Here is a 6,000-nt window from a genome sequence, read left to right as displayed (position 1 = left end):
AGTTAATAGGCCATCTCATTGATTGGCCTAAGAATCTTGAAGGGACCATAGTACCTTTTTGCTAGTTTAGCATAGTACTTTTGGTGTCCCGTAGGATTCTTGCCCGTCGTGTGCCTTAATCGAGCCTTGGGAAACTTTAATAAGACCCAATCATTTTCTTTAAAGGCTTGGGCTCTTCTGTGCTTGTCAGCAGCATTTTGCCTTTGCTGTGAGATAGAGATAGCATCCTTAATCTTTTGAAAAGATTCTTGTAGGTCTCGGCTATACTCATCTGCAGCGAAGATCTTCCCATGTACCTTAAGTAGCAAGGGACTTTTTGATCTTCCCTCAATTACCTCGAAAGGTGCTTTTCCCGTGGAAGTATGTACAATGTTATTGCAAGCATACTCCACTAAGGGTAAGTACTTCTCCCATTGGGATCTTTGATCTACTTCCGTTACATAGGCTTTTAGTAGATCGAGAATTGTTAGGTTAGCTATTTCACTTTGGCCATCCGTTTGTGGATGATAGGCCGAAGAGAAGTTTAGCCTTGTCCCTAAATTCTCAAAGAGACCCTTCCAAAAATTATTGGTCATTCTAGGATCTCTATCCGACACTATGGACATTGGCAAGCCATGGTACTTGAAAATTTGTGAAATGAAGAGGGTTGCCATTTGATGGGCTTTGATAGTCTTTTTGACAGGTATAAAATGAGCTTGTTTACTGAACCTGTCTACTATCATCCATATTCCCGTATTCCCATGGATAGACTTAGGCATTCCAAAGATAAAATCCATGGATATGCTCTCCCATGGTGAATTAGGGATTGGCAAGGGTTGAAGCAATCCAAGTTTCTTCCCTCTATCAAATTTTGTCTTTTGGCATACCACACATTTAGAAACATACTCTTGTATGTTCACTTTCATGGTAGGCCAATAGAAATATGTTTCAATTCCCTTTAAGGTAGACTGAATCCCTCTATGCCCCGCATAAGGTGGAGCATGTGATTCATACATTACTTTCTCACGTAGTGAGTTAGTAACACATAGTCTATTGCCGTAGAGAAGATAACCATCTTGTAAAGTAAATGGTTCTTTTTTCTTCCCTAATGCAAGGACTGAAATCACATCTCTAAAATCAGAATCAATAGCATACTCATCTATCATTAAAGATAGATTGTGAGTTGATATGGAAACCGCATTCACTCTCAGCCATCTTGAGAGTGCATCAGCTACTTGATTATGCTTGCCAGCAATGTGAGCAATATGAAAATGAAATTGCGAAAGGAAATTTGTCCACCTCATTTGTTTGTCGGAGAGCTTGGTCAGCGTCATGAAGTACTTAAGACTTTGGTGATCCGTTCGCAAAATGAAAGGAGTCCCCAATAAATAGTGCTTCCATGAGTCTAAGGCATGTAGAACTGCAAGGAGTTCCTTTTCATATATGCCTAGAGCTTGCTCAACCGGGTCGAGCCTTCGACTCTCATAGCCTATGGTGTGCCCTTCTTGAAGCAAAACAGCTCCAAGGCAATCACCACAAGCATCACATTGGACCTCAAATGGTTTTGAGAGGTCCTGTAGTGTAAGCACAGGTTAAGAGATAAGCTTTTCGAAAGCATTGTTCTCCTTAGCAGACCATATATACCTAACACTTTTCTTTGTTAGGTCATGTAATGGTCACGCAATTTGTGAGAACTTTTCTATGAAGCGTCTATAGTATGCACACATACCTATAAAGCTTCTTAGTTCATGAAGATTCTTTGGTTTAGGCCATCCTTTTATTACCTCCAACTTTGATGGATCATTTGGATGCCATCTTGAGAGATAATGTGACCTAAATGCTGAATCTCTTGCAAGAAAAATTCACTTTTCTTTCGATTAACATAAAGTTTATTCTCTCTTAAAACTTGAAATATTACCTGGAGGTGTTGCTTGTGTTCGTCTAATGAATTAAAGTAGATGATAATATCATCAAAGAACACTCCAGTCAAGGTTCGATGAGGCCTGAACAGCTTCTCCATCAAGCGGTTGAATGTGGCTGGTGCATTGGTCAAGCCAAAAGGCGTGACAATGTATTCATAAAGACCAAATGTGGTGCGAAATGCGGTCTTTACAATGTCTTGATCAACTATCCTTATTTGATGATAGCCACTTTTTAGGTCAATCCTACTGAAGTAGGTCGATCCTTGTAGCTTATCAAAGAGGTCTTCTACCCGTGGAACGGGAAACCTATTCTTGATAGTGATCCTATTTAGTGCTCTATAGTCGACACACATACGATATGTGCCGTCTTTCTTTTGCAATAATAGCACATGTGAGCAAAATGGATATGAGCTAGGCCTAACCATGCCCTTCTCAACTAACTTATGCACTTGCCACATAATCTCCTCTTGTTGAGCTTGAGAAACTCTATAAGGAGGTTTGTTAGGTGGTGAACTTCTTGGAAGAAGTTGAATTGCATGGTCATCATTACCTCGTTTAGGAGGTAGCTCACAAGGGATGTCGTCAATAAAAACATCTTGAAACCCCTTGAGAAAATTGGATAACTCTAATTCCTTTTGGTTGCTTTTATTTTCTTTTGCTAAAGCATTAGGTTCATTTTGAGAATCTTTAACAAAAATCATGTGCACGGAAATAGAGCTCTTTATTGACTTGTTGAAAGCTGGTGTATGTACAATGGGGATAGTGTTATCCATTTCCTTAGCATTTATATACATGTCTTTTTCCCTAAACTTAAAGGAGATTCTCCTTTCAAGAAATTTAACATTGGCAGCCAGGCGATGAAACCATGGTGCCCCTAGGATTACATCCTCATGCTTGAGAGGAGAGATAAAGAAGTCCTCTTTGTCCACATAGCCTTGGACATGAAGCCTCAATTTCTCGATTAAGGGAGTGACTGAAGCTTCTTGCCCCTTGAAGGCACTGTCTGCGGGTAGGACATCTCCCATCTCGTAAGCTTGTATGCCTAGTTTGGTGGCCAACTCTATAGATATAAAATTGTGAGTAGAACCAGGGTCAAAGAGAATAAAAGCATCATGTTCTCTTACCTTTCCCCAAGCATGGCATAGAGGAGATCCTTTGTGATGAGTTTGGTGAGTCTCCTCCTCTTGGATTTCAACCAAAGAAGCTCTAAGAGGATCTTGGCAGTTGTTCTTTTGGGGACAAGCGCGGTACGCATGCCCTTGTTCACCGCACTTGAAACACCGGTTATCCTTGCGATAACGCTCAAGCTCTTCAAGAGAGAGTTTGTTTTTACCTTTGTAAACTCCCTTCTCTTTAGCTTTGTTGGAATTGCCCTTAGGAGACTTTTGGACATTGTCCTTCCCCTTTGGCTCGTTGGAACCCTTGTTTTCCATGGGCTTATTATTTCTTTTAGCCCCCGTTTGGAAATTGATTCGAGAGGCCACCATAGTATGGTGTATTACCGCCGATATGGTACGTGGCCTTTGGGAGTTGACATACTCCGCCATTTCTTCGGTTAAGCCAGCACAAAATTGTTGCTTTTGCTCTCCAAAATCCAACTTTTTGAAGACAGTGGCTTTGAGTTGTAGGTCCCAAAACTTGTCTACATATTTGTGGATGGATTCATAGGGAGAGAGCTTTAAGCTTCGCCATTCGGTGAGTACTTTGTCTTTGGCATCGGTGGCCAAAAATTGCTTCATAATGGAAGCTCTTAAAGCTTTCCATGTTCGTAGAGCTTCACCATTGGCTCGTAGGCTAGACCACCATTGCCTAGCGGACTTTTGAAAGTGCATAGCTACATGGCGTAGCTTAGAGGACTCCGTGAAGCCCTCATCTCCAAACGCCGCATCAAATTGCTGGATAAAGGCCAAGACTTTGTCCGTAGCACCAAAGGTACCATCATAGGTAAGGAAAGAGATGCTCTTCCTTCGCTCTTTGAATTTCTTCAGCTTGGACGACCTCTTCCATGCGCCATAGGATTTCCTATGGCCTCTTCTTTTTGATGGTTCAAAGGTTGCACCATCACTTTCTTCAGAAGGTGAAGAATTTTGAAGAAGGTGGAGAAGAGGGTGACCTCTTTCTCGCCTTTTTCTTGTCTTGATCTTCGTCGTCTTCACCAGAGGAAGAGGATGAAGAAGATGGAGAAGAGAGTGTCCTCTTTCTCGCCTTTTTCTTCTCTTGCTTTTTATCATCCCTCTTTGAATTATGGTGTGGAGAAGAGTGTGATGGTGTTCTCCGCTTTGGTGGCGATGGAGAGCGTTTAGCCCGCCGTCTTCGTGGAGCCATCTCCGCCGAGGTGGCGGGAGACTCACTTCTTTCTCGTTCCTTCAGTGGAGGCTCTTGAGTTCTCCTTTGGGAAGGAGATGCATCATCAAGAAGTAAATTCTTGAGCCCTTCGTATGGATTCTCTTCTTCTTCCCGAATCGGAGAGAGACCTTTTGGGATTCTCACAAGGAGGCTTCCTAGGTGTTCTCTCGTCATGGTGATGAGCTTGGAGAATCCCGTGAGCACGGAGCTACCGTTGCACTTCACTTTGGAGAGATGGATTGCCCATGGCTTGTTGAAGCCTAGAAACAAGATAGTTAACAAGCATCGGAGCATCATTAGTAGCTTGCTCATTAGCAAAATCAAAGTTATCAAACATTAATTTCACTCTCTTTACTATTGTCAGCCATTCTAACAACTTTTAGGTGTACTTTGGCACTTCAAGCCCTAGTTGCTAGTCCTCTTTACTCCTTTAAAAAGGCACTCAAGCTACTGTACCCGTGGCTCGAATACCATTAATTGCAAGGAATAGAAGAGAGGGTCTTTCAACACCAAAACAACACCGGCTCCTGTCAAGCTTCTAATAGCTCAATAGTGGTTAAGCCGTAGGCAAGCCCCATAGGACTCCACTATTAAAACCATAGCTCTCGACGGTGATGCCCCGTTAACTGCACGAAAGCAGGCGCACTACAAGGCTGAAAAATCCCTATTCTACTTACTCACAGGCAATTAATAATACCAACCATTTATAGCTAGCTTGAGGACCTCCCTTCTTGAGCAAGAAAAGAGAAACCTTGTGCTCTGATACCAATGTAACATTTAATGGCCTAAAAACTTGTGTGTAGCGGAAATTTAGCATGAACGTAGTGGGCATTTCATTAGAATAGATTCCTAATGAGAATTACAAGAGTGCTTGGGTGGAGAGAGCAACAAAAAGCATAACACCTAGTTAGATAGCATGAACAATACTTTCAAAAGAGAGAGAAATTAAGCTATTGACAACAGTTGAGGACCGGATTTGCATGGAGCCGGTCCCCCCTCCACAAAAGGCTTTGTATTATGGTTTCTCCCATCAAGAGAGACATTGTACAATACAATTCTTTGTGTTCCTTCAAGACTAGCTAGTGCAATGAAGATGAAAGCTTCATGCACTAAGCAAAACACTTAGTAAACACAACATTAATTATCCCCGTTCTTAGATCCAAGACCTCACACGCCTTCGAAGATGGTGAGAGCTAGCAGGGTATGAGAGTAGATTGAGAGGAAGAAGGAGTATCTTACGAGAAAGATGTACATCTCCTCACATAATCACTGATATTAGCATAGCTTAGCTTAGTAATTAGCATGGTAGAGGAGATGAGCATGCATTGAAGCTTGGCTCTTGGTTGGATTTGCATCCACATGCCAAGAGTGTGTCGATGTAGGCTTCTATCTCACAAGCTTGGAGTAGGTGATGAGCTCTCCATTAAAGCTTGGGAAGAGATAGTCTTTTTCTTGCTTCTCACATAGACCGTGTGAGAGTGTGTGTGATAATGCCTTGCAAAGATCAGCCCCCTCTCTCTCTTGGGTGAGCCCTCTTGCTAATTGCTCTTGCTATCCTCCCATTGGACCTCCCTAGGGCTAGCCAATGACTATTAAGCAGCATAAGTGATAGCCTTCTGACATGTGTCCCCCTTTCCCCTTTTGTGGGAGCTTTAGGTAATTTAATAATTCAACTAAACTCTCATTGGACCCCTTTGCCTCCTGGCCAATAGGAATCAGGCAAGCCATTGGGCTGCTGAATGCTCATTGGACC

This window comes from Adiantum capillus-veneris, chromosome 18 (genome assembly GCF_014529385.1).
Source record: "Adiantum capillus-veneris isolate H3 chromosome 18, ASM1452938v2, whole genome shotgun sequence".
Lineage (NCBI taxonomy): Eukaryota > Viridiplantae > Streptophyta > Polypodiopsida > Polypodiales > Pteridaceae > Adiantum > Adiantum capillus-veneris.
This window is presented reverse-complemented; position numbering follows the sequence as displayed.